This window comes from Mus musculus, chromosome 9 (assembly GCF_000001635.26).
Source record: "Mus musculus strain C57BL/6J chromosome 9, GRCm38.p6 C57BL/6J".
Taxonomy (NCBI): Eukaryota; Metazoa; Chordata; class Mammalia; order Rodentia; family Muridae; genus Mus; species Mus musculus.
The window spans coordinates 108239377-108253995 of record NC_000075.6 but is presented as its reverse complement, the minus strand read 5'-3'; the positions used below and the strand labels follow the sequence as shown (position 1 = coordinate 108253995).

The following is a 14619-nucleotide window of genomic DNA, read 5'->3' as shown; positions in this document are numbered from 1 at the left end:
AGGAATACATACCTTGTCTCAAGAAACTAAAGTATGGGGGCTGGTGAGATGGCTCAGCGGTTAAGAGCACTGACTTCTCTTTCAGAGGTCCTGAGTTCAATTCCCAGCAACCACATGGTGGCTCATGACCATCTATAATGAGATCTGATGCCTTCAGATCTGGTGTGTCTGAAGAGAGCAATTGTGGTAAACTCATAGGCATAAAATAAATAAATAAATAAGTCTTAGGGAAAACAAAACAAAACAAAACTAAAGTGAATGGGTGCACTGAGGAAACAGCAAAACCAGGAATGGCAGCATACACTGTAACCTCAGCACTGTTCAAAGCTGGTCTGGGAAACATGAGAAAGAAGAAAAGAAATGAAAGTAGCACAAAAAATAGATGCTGGAATTAATTTTCTTTGCTATGTGAAGCTTCGTAACTTTTGGTTTTGAGTGGACTGTACATCAAACATTTCTTTACAGTGGTCTTTTCACAAGCAGGGTGACTAATGGGTGAAATGGGCAGAATCGTGAAGTGGCATTGCCTGTTTCCCCTGGTGTTGGTTATTTCAGTTTGGGGACTCAAGACTATTCTTTTTTTTTTTTTTTTTTTTATAAGATTTATTTATTGGTTATATGTAAGTACACTGTAGCTGTCTTCAGACACTCCAGAAGAGGGAGTTAGATCTCGATACGGATGGTTGTGAGCCACCATGTGGTTGCTGGGATTTGAACTCCGGACCTTTGGAAGAGCAGTCGGGTGCTCTTACCCACTGAGCCATCTCACCAGCCCCCCCCCCCTTTTTTTTTTTTTTTTAAAGATTTATAAGACTATTCTTTTCTTCTGTTCCTACAGGGCCTGTGCTCTCTAGGAAGATAAGGTTTTCAACACTGCCTGGCACTGGAGGGTGAGGTAAGACACTTGAAAAGAAAAAACTCTGCAAAGGAGAGGGGTCGTGAGCTACTAGGCAATTCTAAAGCAGTAACAGAGGAGAAAGCTGCCAGGTAATACCCTTATTTACTTAGTGGTTTTGGGGACGGGGCCCCGGCTCTAAAGCATGTTAGGCAAGCACTCCTTATCACTGAGCTACATTCTTCTTTGACCATGTGGGCCTTGGGGTTCAAACTCAGGTCAGCAGGTATGGGTGGCAAGCATCTTTATCCCGGGCTGGTCCACAGACCAAGTCTAAATGCTCCCCATCTTTAAGAGTATGTATTGCTGGCCGGGCGTGGTGGCGCATGCCTTTAATCCCAGCACTCGGGAGGCAGAGGCAGGCGAATTTCTGAGTTTAAGGGCCAGCCTGGTCTACAGAGTGAGTTCCAGGACAGCCAGGACTACACAGAGAAACCCTGTCTCAAAAAAACAACAAAACAAAACAAACAAAAAAAGAGTATGTATTGCCACAGATCCATTCTTTTTTTTTTTTTTTTTTTTTTTTAAAGATTTATTTATTGACTATATGTAAGTACACTGTAGCTGTCCTCAGACACTCCAGAAGAGGGAGTCAGATCTCGTTACGGATGGTTGTGAGCCACCATGTGGTTGCTGGGATTTGAACTCCTGACCTTCGGAAGAGCAGTCGGGTGCTCCTACCCACTGAGCCATCTCACCAGCCCCCCATTCTTTTTTTTTTAAGATTTATTTATTTTATGTATATGAGTACACTGTAGCTGTGCAGATGATTGTGAGCCTTCATGTGGTTGCTGGGAATTGAATTTAGGACCTCTGCTTGCTCCAGCCCTGACAATTTAGCTGTCTTCAGACACACCAGAAGAGGGCGTCAGATCTAATTACGGATGGTTGTGAGCCACCATGTGGTTGCTGGGATTTGAACTCAGGACCTTCTGCAGAGCAGTCAGTGCTGTTAACCACTGAGCCACCTCTACAGCCCGATCTGTTCTTTTTTGAGACAGTCATAGCCCTTAGTGACTGTGCCAATTGGCGGGGAGCTCAAGGGCAAGTGGAACACTTGGACAGGGTGTGTCATATCAGGGAGACAGTGGCCAGTGCCCAGCTTAGTTGCCTCTTTTGGTATTTGCTCTTCATTTCTATGGAAGTTGCTTTGTATTTAAAGGTGGGTGTCTACGAACAAACTCCCCTTACGGAATTTTTTCTAATTGGTATTTATAACTTGGAATAAAACAATGGAGTTTGTTTGTTTGTTTGTTTGTTTTGAGCCTGGGTCTTACTATGCTGCCCTGGGAGGGTTAGAACTTTGTATAGACCATGCTGGCCTGAAGCTCACAGACCTGCCTGCTTCTACCTTTCAAGTGCTAGGATTAAAGTAATGTACCAATCACATTGGTCCTGAAAAAATTATTTTTTTTAATTTTCTTTTTTTTAAATTTATTTATTATTATCTCTAAGTAAATCGTATTTGTCTTCAGATACACGGGAAGAGGGTGTCAGATCTCATTACAGATGAGCCAACATGTGGTTGCTGGGATTTAAACTCAGGACCTTTGGAAGAGCAGCCAGTGCTCTTAACCTGCTGAGCCATCTCACCAGACCTTTTTTTTGATTTTCTATATAATGTTTCTCTGGGTAGCCCTGGGTGTCCTAGAACTAGCTCTGTAGATCAGGCAGGACTCAGACTCAGAGTTTGCCTCACAAGTGCTGGGATTAAAGGTATGTGTGCTCCCTCCCCAAGCTGGCTCTCTGACTTCAAGGGTAGCCTGGTCTACAGAGTGAGTTCTAGGACTGCTGGGTCTACATAGGAGCCCTGTTTCCAACAACAAAGATATGATTAGGTTAGCATACATAGTGTGGGTTCCAAGATAATGATTTGGGCTGGAGAGATGGCTTCTGGAGTGTCTGAAGACAGCCCCGGTGCACTTACATATAATAAATCAGTCAATCCGTAAGAAAACTGAGACTTGAAGACGTTCCTTGCTGATTTTGCAGTGTTCTGGTCATCTTCTCTTTTACCCTGTGGCCGTGCTGTGACCGCATGCTAGAGAGACGGCTCAGCAGTCACAAGTATGTGCTGCTTTATCACCGCATCCAAGGTAGTTGTTCACAGCTATCCACAAGTCCGGTTCCAGAGGATTGGACTCCTTTTAGCCTCTGTAGGCACTAGGCATGCATGTGGTACACAGGCATACATGCAGGCAAAACATCCATACATGTAAAGTAAAATAACAATCAAGATGATTCTCAGATTCTCTACCGTGCAAATGAAGCTCCTCATTGATTGTCATAAATGCCTCCTTAATTATCTCTGTAGTCATTCTGTAAAGCTGGGTTAAGCTAGCTTGCATGTGTATTACTGGGGATCCAACTTGGGGCTTGAGCATGCTAGGCAAGTGCGTTCCACTGGGCTGGACCCCCAGCCCTTTTAAATTTTGAGACAGGATCTTGGTTAACTTCTCCAACCTTGTGTCCAAATCTCTTTCTATCCTAGACTGGCCTGTAACATACTTTGACCTTCCAAATTCAGGGATTGCAGGGGCTGGAGATATGACTTGGTAGCTGAGAGCTTAAGCTGATTTCTAGAAGATAGGAGTTTGGTTCCCAGCATCCACATCCGACCACTCTGAACCACTTGTAATTCCAGTTTCAGCATATCCAATACCTTTAGCCTTGAGGCATCTGCACTTATGTACACAGAGCCCTCCCCATACAAGTTATTAAAATAAACAAAATCTTTAAATTATTGAATTTAAGGTGTGCCTCTTCATACCTGGCCTCCAACAGATTTTTGCCAAGAAAAGTAATATAAAAAACAATCAAATTCTAAATGGCATTAAAAGTTAGATATTAATTAGAACCTTGGACATCATCTTTTTTTTTTTTTTTTTTCTGGACATTAATTTTTTGGATGGAGGGGTGTTTCAGGACAGGGTTTCTCAGTGTGTAGCCCTGGATGTCCTGGAACTTGCTCTGTAGACCAGGCTGGTCTCGAACTCAGAAATCTTCCTGCCTTTGACTCCTGAGTGCTAAGATTTATATTCTCTTGCTTGAGCCTGCAGATCATCTTTGTATCAAATCTGTCAAGAGCTCAGGTAGCCTTGCTAAAGGAGAGTCCAGTCTGAAGACCTCTTGAGTAGGGTTAAATTTTGGGTTTAGGGAAAAATAAAGTTGATTGTTAAGTGTCACATTTTTAGATCTCTGAACAGTGTTGGAAAGATTGAATTGCCAGAATGGGAAAATTTGGTGGGAGAGTAGAAGGGAGGCTCTTTATTAAAGATCTAAAAATAGAGTCCATTAAAGTCACAAATAGATAACAGTAGGGTTCCTGTCTTACCCTTTCCTGTTCTGGGTTTGTGCTTCCAGCTGTTGCTTCTGCTTACCTGGAGAAGATCACAATATTTCCCAGTAGAGTAAGTGTAGACCTGCAACCCTGAGCAGTGTACCAATCTGTATAACTCTTGAGAATGGCAGTCTGAGATGGGATTGGGAAGCTGGGGTACAGCAGGGGTTCTCAAGGGGGCAGGGCCGAGAGAATGACTGAACTCCTTGGGACAGGAGGAAATCTTTAGCAGAGGCTGATTGTGCTGCTCTCAGTGCATCCTTGAGCTGACAGGGCTTGCGGGTAACCTGTATTCTCAAAGCCCTTAGTGTTATTTCCTTCTAGTTGGCATTGCTGACTACAGGAAGGCCAATTCTGTGGCCATCTAGTTCACCTGAGCTAATTGCTAGCATTTCAGGCCCCCCCCCCTTTTTTTTTCTTTTTAAAGAGGAGAGGTCCTCTCTGATTTTAACAGTTGAAGAAAATGACTTCCTGTTTAGGCTTCTGAAAAGTGCCCTTTCCGTCTGGTGTGAGGGGGTGGAGGAATGTCCTGGCCTCCCATCTTCCATCCTGTCATGGGGCTCCAGGGATAATAGAGTCTATTGTGGGCTGTGCCCAAGGCACAGCCGTCCTCTTCAGTGTCAGCTTTTCTGTGGCCTCTGTGTCTGGGCTGCTGTAGTAACTGGATGTTGGGCGAGGCCTGTCTCACTATGCTTTATTGCTGCGGAGGGCTCTAGAACATGACTGATACGACCTTACTTTGTAGTATAGGCTGGCCTTGAACTTGAAATCCTCCTGCCTTCTGAGTGCTGGAGTATAAAGTCACACGTAGTTTATGCCATGTATTATTTTGAGGTGCTGAGGGTTCAGATCCAGGGTCTAAGCAGGCACTCTACCAGAGTTACCTATCCAGCCCCTCATATCTTTTGTTTGTTTTTTTCTTTTTTCTCTCCCTTTTTTTTTTTTTTTTTTGTTTTCGCGACAGGGTTTCTCTGTGTAGCCTTGGCTGTCCTGGAACTCACTCTGTAGACCAGGCTGGCCTCGAACTCAGAAATCCACCTGCCTCTGCCTCTCAAGTGCTGGGATTAAAGGCGTGCGCCACCACTGCCCAGCTGTTTTTTTCAAGACAGGGTTTCTCTGTGTAGCCCTGACTGTCCAAGAACTAGCTCTGTAGACCAGGCTGGCTTCAAGCTCATGTGGATCTGCCTATGTCTGCCTCCTGAGTACTGGGATTAAAGGCATGTGCCACTATGCCCAGCCAGCTTCTTGATAAACATTGTTGTGAACTTCTTGTGGGCCTGAGCCTTGTAGATCTGAGGCCATATTTAGAGAAGCAGGCCTGCTATTTCCAAGGGTGGCTGAGTGCTCACTGACCATAGGAGGTTGGGCCTCCCCCTGGGCCTTTCACAGCTTCCAAACCATCTGTAACACATAGAATTGATTCGTTTGTGAGTGAAATTGCACACTTTAATCTATTTATTTACTTATTTTGAATTTTTTTAAAAAATATTTATTTATATTCTATGTATGTGAGTACACTGTGGCTGTTTCAGACATACCAGAAGAGGGCATCAGATCCCATTGCAGATGGTTGTGAGCCACCATGTGGTTGCTGGGAATTAAACTCAGGAACTCTGGAAGAGCTGTCAGTGCTCTCAACTGCTAAGTCATCTCTCCAGCCCCTACTTACTTTGATTTTTATTGCTGCTCAGACTTACTGATGATGTTAAATGCCAATCTTGCTGGTAGGTATGAGGATTTGAACTTTTTTTTTCTATGTTAAATGCCAATCTTGCTGGTAGGTATGAGGATTTGAACTTTTTTTTTCTATTTTGATGCTGGAGATTTAACCCAGAACTGTGTACATGTTAATTTAAGCATGTACCCTACCACTGAGGTATACCTTTAGCCCCAGGTTTCTTTAAAAATAGGTTTGTTCTGGTTACAGTTGTTTTTTCCTGAGATCAACTTGTCTTTGTCACTTCTATTCCTGACTCTAGGCCTCTGGTGTCTCTGGGGAAGTGTATGAGTTTGAGTCTCTCCCTCTTCCTGCCCCCCACCCCCTGTGTGTGTGTGTGTGTGTGTGTGTGTGTGTGTGTGTGTGTGTGTGTGCGCGAGCGTCTCCAGGATTGATAAGTACATATAGAGACCTAGATGTGTGACCGCTTGTGCTGTATAGGGTTCATGAGGGGAGCTGAGCGTGAGGGTAGAGGGCACAGGAGGCGGAAGGCTCTGCTTTCTCTGTGATGGCAGATACCTGCTGAGTTTGTAGACTTTGGAATGGTCCTGGACTTTGTTCTTAGTCTTCTGAGTAAAAGATTCCATTCTTTTCTCTTTTCTGTATATCTCCTCTGCTTTTGTCATCTCTCCATTTCTGTCCCCTCTTCCCTTCTCTTTGTAAAATACTAGGCAAGTGTTTTTTTGTTTTTTTTGTTTTGTTTTGTTTTGTTTTTTTGAGACAGGGTTTCTCTGTGTAGCCCTGGCTGTCCTGGAACTCACTTTGTAGACCAGGCTGACCTCGAGCTCAGAAATCCGCCTGCCTCTGCCTCCCGAGTGCTGGGACTAAAGGTGTGTGCCACCACACCTGGCTTAGGCAAGTGTTTTAAGCAATGAGATGCTCCCTCCAGCTGCTCTAGTCCAACTCAACCTGTTCTCTCCTCTGTTTGAGCACTGTGTTGTTTCTTTCTCTGTTTAGAAAGCACCATATCATTTTTGTCAAATGAAGGAATAAAACATATGTACCACTCTAGCTACGTTTGCTCACTCTTGTTATAAGAAGGGTTTTTAAGAGATCTTGGTCATGACTTTTCAGAGATTAGCTTGCTGCTGTTGAGCAAGACAGGCAAGATTTTTGGCATAAGCATGATGATGTTGGACAGTGGTAACTGTCCTCAGCAGTAGAGACCGGAGCTTGAGGAAGGGATCTTCAAAAATAGACCCTGAGATCCTCCGTGTTGTGACCTCAGGTGAGGCCTTTGCCTTCTCTTCCTTAGTGAGACTGAGACAGTGTAATCTCAGGCTGCAGAGGACACAGATGTCCAGCTAGCAGTGTGAATGGCGCCTGGCATGTGTCTGATCATTGGCACTTGATATCTGCCCCTTTTTATTTTGGTATAAACTATGAGTTTGATATCTCATAAAACCTGCAGAGTGGAAACATGCTCAGAAGCACTTAGCTTTTACAGAGGGTCTGGTTTCACTCCCAGCACCCACTGCTGGTTTACTCCATCTGTAACTCAATTCCAGGGGATCCAGAGCCCTTTTCTGACCTTTCTTGGTACCAGGCATATGTGCAGGTAAAACATTCATACAGGTAAAGTCTTTTTTTTTTTTAATGTAATATTTTATTTAAAAAACATTTTTTAAATTGACTTTACATCCTGATTACAGCCTTCCTCCCATTCTTTTTTTCTTTTTTAAAGGATAGGGTTTCTTGGGCTGGAGAGATGCTTAGTGATTAAGAGAACTGACTGTTCTTCCAGAAGTCCTGAGTGCAATTTCCAGCTACCACACGGTGGCTCACAACCATCTGTAATGGGATCTGATGCTCCCCTCTTCTGGTGTGTCTGAAGACAGCTACAGTGTACTCATATACATTAAAAAAAAAAAAAAAAGAAAGAAAGAAAAGAAAGAAAGAAAGGAAGAAAGAGAGAAAGAAGAAAAAGGGTTTCTCTGTGTTGCCCTGGAATCCACTCTGTAGATCAGTCTCGCCTAGAGCTCACAAGGCTCAGTGTACCTCTGTTTGCTGAGTGCTGGTATTGAAGGCGTGTGCAGCACACCATCCCTAAGCCCACAGTGCTTTCTTTTCCTGTCTTGGCTCCTCTTCTCCATGGAGTCTATAAAGCACAGTAGGGGGGATAGGTCTCACTGAAGGCAGTGCTCCTGAGGGGCGGGAGTTGATGCCTCTCTCTACTTAGACATCATAGTATGCACCATATACTTGTCTCCCTGAGAGATACAGTGGCTGAGGGCCAGGAACAGAAAAGATGGAGGGACAAGGCAGCTTGGTCCCGAGAACAACCTGATTTTAAAAAGAAACCTGAGCTAGGGGTGATGAGAGAATGTGCTTAATTAGCATGGACATTGTCCCTAGTTGAATCCCTATCACCAACCCAAGTGAAGAAACCCTGAGGGAAGGAAGTCTGTGTCTACCGCAGCCGATGCAGCCCAGACTCCTTGCTTTGTAGAGTGATAATTAATCTTGGTGGCTTTATATCAGACTTAGATCTAGGGTGGAGGAGGCAGGACATCTATGTACCTTAGCTAGGCTGCAGGAGTCTGGATGCTGATGTGTTCTGTGACTGGGTTAAGATGTATAGTTTGTGTATACGTGTATACTCTTCTGTTTTGAAACAGAATCTCACTATGTAGCCCAGGCTGGTCTTGAGCCCACAGTGTTCCTGCTTCAGCTTCCTTAAGTTCCCTGTGCTATTTTTTTGGAGACAGTGTTTCTATTGTAGACCTTAAGCTCACAGTCTTCCTACTTTCCCCACATGTTGGGGTTATTAGTGTTTTATATATGTGAGCCATGTTAGTGTCTGATTCGAGGGAAGAGCGTAAGAGGGCTTCAGATCCTCAGGAGGTTGTGAGTAGCCACCTACTGGTGGGAATTGAACCTGGGTTCTCTGCAAGAGCAGCAAATGCTATTTACCTCTTTGTCAGTTCTCAGCTCATGAGTATGGTTTTATTTACAGCATTTTTTCTATGCAGTGTGTCCGGTCAGCAAGGATGGATCTGGTGGTGATGACACAAATATGGTTCTTTGCTTGTCTTTAGACAGAAGAGAAGGAAAGACAGTTTCCCTTGGTTGATATTTTTCAGAAGACTGGATTAGTGATGAGATGCCTCTGAAAGTGACCTGAGCCAGGCTGTGTGTATTTCTCTCATTCTAGAAGGTTCTGTGAGAGTTTAGGGAGAGGGCTGTGGAAAATGGAGAAGCAGTAGTTTAGATTATTTTCAAAGCCAAATTCACATTTTGGGACATAATGACGTGACTGTCCCTGATCTTGATACGGGGCCCTAAGGCAGTAGTGGCAGTGCTCCAACGCCTGGTCAGAGTGGATTGCAGAAGCCTCTTGGTTTGCTCATGATTTGGATAAAGGAAGGCATGGGTGTGGAGGATAATTTGAGATGCCTTGGAAAGAGATGAGAGCCAGATTAGAAAATGCAAACATTGCTAAAAGGAGGGGAGAGAAGACAACTCATAGTGAATGGAAGAACTTTGCATCTTTGCCCTTAATTCCTACACACTTGGAGGACATAGATTGTTGGAAAGGTCTCTGTGGGCACAGTGAGGTATGGTGACTAGAGACTACTGTGGGTAGGTGGGCTAGCAGTGGGACTCAGATAGGTGCAGAGACATTGCCAGCTTTGAGTTAGTAGAGTTCAGGACACAGTAGGTAGAGCTATTTCTTGAATGGGAAATGAAGCAGTGAAGTTAGACTGGCCCATGGATGAGACATATAAATAAAATAAATAAATCTACATATAAGTACACTGTAGCTGTCTTCAGACACACCACAGCAGAAGAAGGCATCAGATCTCATTACAGATGGTTGTGAGCCACCAGTAGTTGCTGGGATTTGAACTCAGGACCTCTGGAAGAACAGTCAGTGCTCTTAACCGCTGAGCTATCTCTCCAGCCCAAAATGAATAAATCTTAAAAAAAAAAAAAAGACATGAATAAAGTATCCAGGCAGTTGGTCATAGTCACAGTATCATCTTGATAGCCGATGAGTGTTGGGAGAGTGGGACCTGAGCAGGTGACCTCTGGGGTGTCTCTAATGGTTTCTCTACACAGCTGGTTGTCTCTACTCACCCTTCCAGGCTTGGCTGTCTTGGCAAACTAAAAAACTTCTTCTGGGCTGTGCTTCAAGTTTACTTCTTCATTTTTGTTTTCATTTACTTATTGTATATGGATGTGTTTGTCACATATCCCGTGGCAGTTAGAAGACAACTTGTGGGACATCCTTCCCTCAGGCATGTCCCAGGAACCAATTTAAGTCATAGTCAGTCATGGCAGCAAGCACCGTACTGACTGAGCTATCTTACAGGCCCTGTTGTTTTTGCTTTTAAGTTTTTTAGATTATTTTACTTCTATACATTATACATGTAGCTATTGCTTGGTGCCCACAGAGGTCAGACGAGAATGTCAGATCTCTTGGAACTGGAGTTATGGGCACTTATAAGCCATCATGTGGGTGTTGGGAATTGAGCCTGGGTGATCTGCGAGAGTAACAAATGCTCTTTACCACTAAGCCATCTCTCTAGCCTTAGGTTTCGTCTTTTGACGCAAGGTCTTCGGAACAAAGGCTAATCTTAAATTTCTGATCCTCTGTTCTGCACCTCTGGGTGGGATCATAGGCCCCATCTGTAGTGCTGTGTGGTAGACACACTGTCCCGGAGCCTACAGAGAGCCACCTGTCTCTGCTTCTTGTGTGCTCAAATTAAAGGTGTGCATCGCTGGGCAGTGGTGGCGCACATCTTTAATTCCAGCACTTGGGAGGCAGAGGCAGGTGGATTTCTGAGTTTGATGACAGCCAGGGCTACACAGTGAAACTGTCTCGAAAAACCAAAAAAAAAAAAAAAAAAAAAGAAAAGAAAAGAAAAGGAAAGAAAAGAAAAGAAAATGTGTGCTTCGCCACACCTGGCTACAGGGTGCGTTATTAGGCACTGTGGTTTTAACCTTTCTGCCTTTTACTTGTGTTTCTAAGGTCTCTCTAATCTGTAGTTTTCTCCTCTGCTCTTCCCCTCTATAGTTTTTCTTCTCTTTAATTTGCTGAAGAACTTGAGAATGAAGGGTTACAGGCTGAATTTAGGAGATTGGACCTCAGAGTAATTCTTCTTTGTTACTTCTGTGAACTGGCTGCTGGATACTGAATCTTCCGTTTCAGGTTTGGTTCCTTTCAGGCACAGTGGGGAGGGGAGCACAGCTATGTCTTTTCCTGGGTCGCTGGCCTCTTTTTTTTTTTCTTTCTTTGTTCCTGACAGATGTCCAAGACACTACTTCTGTGCAAGGATATGAGGCCAGAGTGGAGGCTGGCTTTGTCAACAGTTTAGTCATACCTAGCATAGTGTGACAGGCATTGAAAGAGGACAGTTCTGGATGCCTTTTGAGGTTGATTCTCAGGATTGGGTTCATATACCACGCCATTCTTTTCTTAACCCCTCCCCCTTTCTTGCAGCTTCTCTGGTTGTCCTTTTCTACTCCCAGTCTTATCTCTTCTCCATTTCTTTCTTTTTCCTTTTGTTTAAGTAGTGTTCTGACTGGTTTAAGTTTGAGGATTAGTATATAGCTTCTTAGTACTGAGTAGCTCACTACATGGGACTACGGAAGCCTACACTTATCTATCAGTAAAATGAGAGACTATTATGTTTGAAACGGTTATCTTAAAGCCTCTTACTATTATTACAAGACTTTTCCGAGTTTCAGGGCTTTTTAGAGGGTTTTCCTGTTTCCTCATGTAGGGGATAGTTTTACCTATAAGGAAGTGGAAAAGTGAGAACAGCCAGAATTCAATCTCTATTTATAGCTACCTCCTCAACTAGGTGGTCTCTGGGATGGTGGTCAGTCTCTGTGGGGTGGTGGTCAGTCTCTGTGGGATGGTGGTCAGTCTCTGTGGGATGGTAGTCAGTCTCTGTGGGGTGGTGGTCAGTCTCTGTGGGATGGTAGTCAGTCTCTGTGGGGTGGTGGTCAGTCTCTGTGGGATGGTAGTCAGTCTCTGTGGGATGGTAGTCAGTCTCTGTGGGGTGGTCAGTCTCTGTGGGGTGGTGGTCAGTCTCTGTGGGATGGTGGTCAGTCTCTGTGGGATGGTGGTCAGTCTCTGTGGGATGGTGGTCAGTCTCTGTGGGATGGTGGTCAGTCTCTATGGAATGGTGGTCAGTCTCTGTGGGATGGTGGTAAGTCTCTGTGGGATGGTGGTCAGTCTCTGTGGGATGGTAGTCAGTCTCTGTGGGGTGGTCAGTCTCTATGGGATGGTGGTCAGTCTCTATGGGATGGTGGTCAGTCTCTATGGGATGGTGGTCAGTCTCTATGGGATGGTGGTCAGTCTCTGTGGGATGGTAGTCAGTCTCTGTGGGATGGTGGTCAGTCTCTATGGGGTGGTGGTCAGTCTCTATGGGATGGTGGTCAGTCTCTGTGGGATGGTGGTCAGTCTCTATGGGATGGTGGTCAGTCTCTATGGGATGGTGGACAGTCTCTATGGGATGGTAGTCAGTCTCTGTGGGATGGTGGTCAGTCTCTGTGGGATGGTGGTCAGTCTGTGGGATGGTGGTCAGTCTCTGTGGGATGGTGGTCAGTCTGTGGGATGGTGGTCAGTCTCTGCGGGATGCTGGGCAGTCTCTGTGGGATGGTGGTAAGTCTCTATGGGATGGTAGTCAGTCTCTGTGGGATGGTAGTCAGTCTCTGTGGGATGGTGGTCAGTCTCTATGGGATGGTGGTCAGTCTCTATGGGATGGTGGTCAGTCTCTGTGGGATGGTAGTCAGTCTCTGTGGGATGGTCAGTCTCTGTGGGATGGTGGTCAGTCTCTATGGGATGGTGGTCAGTCTCTATGGGATGGTGGTCAGTCTCTGTGGGGTGGTCAGTCTCTATGGGATGGTGGTCAGTCTCTGTGGGATGGTAGTCAGTCTCTGTGGGGTGGTCAGTCTCTGTGGGATGGTGGTCAGTCTCTATGGGATGGTGGTCAGTCTCTATGGGATGGTGGTCAGTCTCTGTGGGATGGTAGTCAGTCTCTGTGGGGTGGTCAGTCTCTATGGGATGGTGGTCAGTCTCTATGGGATGGTGGTCAGTCTCTGTGGGATGGTAGTCAGTCTCTGTGGGATGGTAGTCAGTCTCTGTGGGGTGGTCAGTCTCTATGGGATGGTGGTCAGTCTCTGTGGGATGGTAGTCAGTCTCTGTGGGATGGTGGTTAGTCTCTATAGGATGATAGTCAATCTCTGCGGGATGCTGGGCAGTCTCTGGGATGGTGGGCATGGCTTTATTTGCTGGTCTGAACTTCTGTATATAGAAACTTAACTTACAGGCTAGTTACCTAGCATGTATCTATGCTATCTTTACAGTTATTTGCACATTTAAATATTCATTTATTTTATACTTAAATTATTAAAAATTATTACTTTTATTCATTATATGTTTGTCTATGTATACTGACTCATCTTGTTAGCTCCCTATATAATTTTGATATCAAGTAATTAAGATTTCCTGTATATCATAGTACAAGCCTAAGTTGGTGTTTGTTGTTGTTTTGAGGTAGGTTCTTACTCTGTAGCCCTTGTTGGCTAAGAACTTGCTCTGTAGAATAGGCTAGGCTTGAATTCTGAGATCAACTGGGCACTGCCTCTCAAGTGCTAGGATTTGTTAATGTGTCACCATAGCTGGCTTCTTTCTTTTTATTGGTGATATGGTGGATTGATCCCATAGATTTATGTATATATGCTAAGCACGTGTTCCACCTCTGAGCTACAGACTTGACTAGGTCTCCCTAATTTAGTGGAGCTAGACGACCTACCCATTCCAGGCCTTGATGGAGTTCTTTACCGCCTAGCTAAATTCCCAGCACTTAGTTTTTGTTTTCTTGATTTTAACCCAAGTTTTCTGAGGGTTGCCTTTCAGGGAGAAGAATGTAAAGAATTTCAGTCAGGGAGGTGTGGGCTGTGCTGGAAAAAGGGCTGAAGGGCTAGCAGCAGGCAGGGTAGTGAGTCAAGTGGTAAATCTTCTGTATTGAAACAGTTGCTTGATTAGCTCAGAACCACACCAAAGTTCGTTATTAGAGGTGGCAAAGCAGCTGTTGGGTGCTGGTATTCTCTGGCTTATTGATTGGTAACAAAATCGTAAGAGGGGAGAACTTGCCTTATCTCAGGTGGGAAGCTTTAGGCAACAGTTCCCCAACTTCTACTTCTACTAGGCTGGAAGTTGTTACTTCATTCTATAGGCTGTGAGAACCTACTCATAAATGAAGCTTCACCAAATCTGTGTAACCCAGTAGTACCCAGTAGTAGTTGATTTGTTTTTGTTTTTGTTTTTCGAGACAGGGTTTCTCTGTGTAGCCCTGGCTGTCCTGGAACTCACTTTGTAGACCAGGCCGGCCTCGAACTCAGAAATTCGTCTGCCTCTGCCTCTCGAGTGCTGGGATTAAAGGCGTGCGCCACCATGCCCAGCTAGTAGTTGATTTTTATTGATGCCACTAATTTTATTTATTTTATTCATCATCATCATCATCATTATTATGTGCTTTGGTGTCTTGTCTGCATGTATGTCTGTGTGAGGGTGTCAGATCTTTGAGTTACAGTGGTAAGCTGCCACATTGGTGCTGGGACTTGAACCTGTGTCCTCTGAAAGAGCGAGAGTGTCAGAAACAGTTGTTATTGGCAAAAATTATGCTGATCAGAAAGAAAGCCCAGGAGTGG

General features: G+C 44.6%; 1 protein-coding gene across 10 annotated transcripts in view; it reads left to right on the top strand.

Annotated features, from left to right (window-relative positions):
- Dag1 (dystroglycan 1) overlaps window positions 1-14619 on the top strand; it is a 59117-nt gene that overhangs the window by 9982 nt on the left and 34516 nt on the right. For 3 of the 10 annotated variants that reach the window (XM_030244041.1, NM_001276493.1, XM_030244040.1), the window contains exon 2: window positions 839-987. The exons of 3 other annotated variants lie outside the window; for them this stretch is intronic. The gene's annotated coding sequence lies outside the window, so the exon portion shown is untranslated. Of the gene's footprint in view, window positions 1-838; window positions 988-10972; window positions 11108-14619 lie in introns of all 10 variants that reach the window. 4 more of the 10 variants (NM_001276486.1, NM_001276482.1, NM_010017.4 and 1 more) reach the window with 2 other exon arrangements.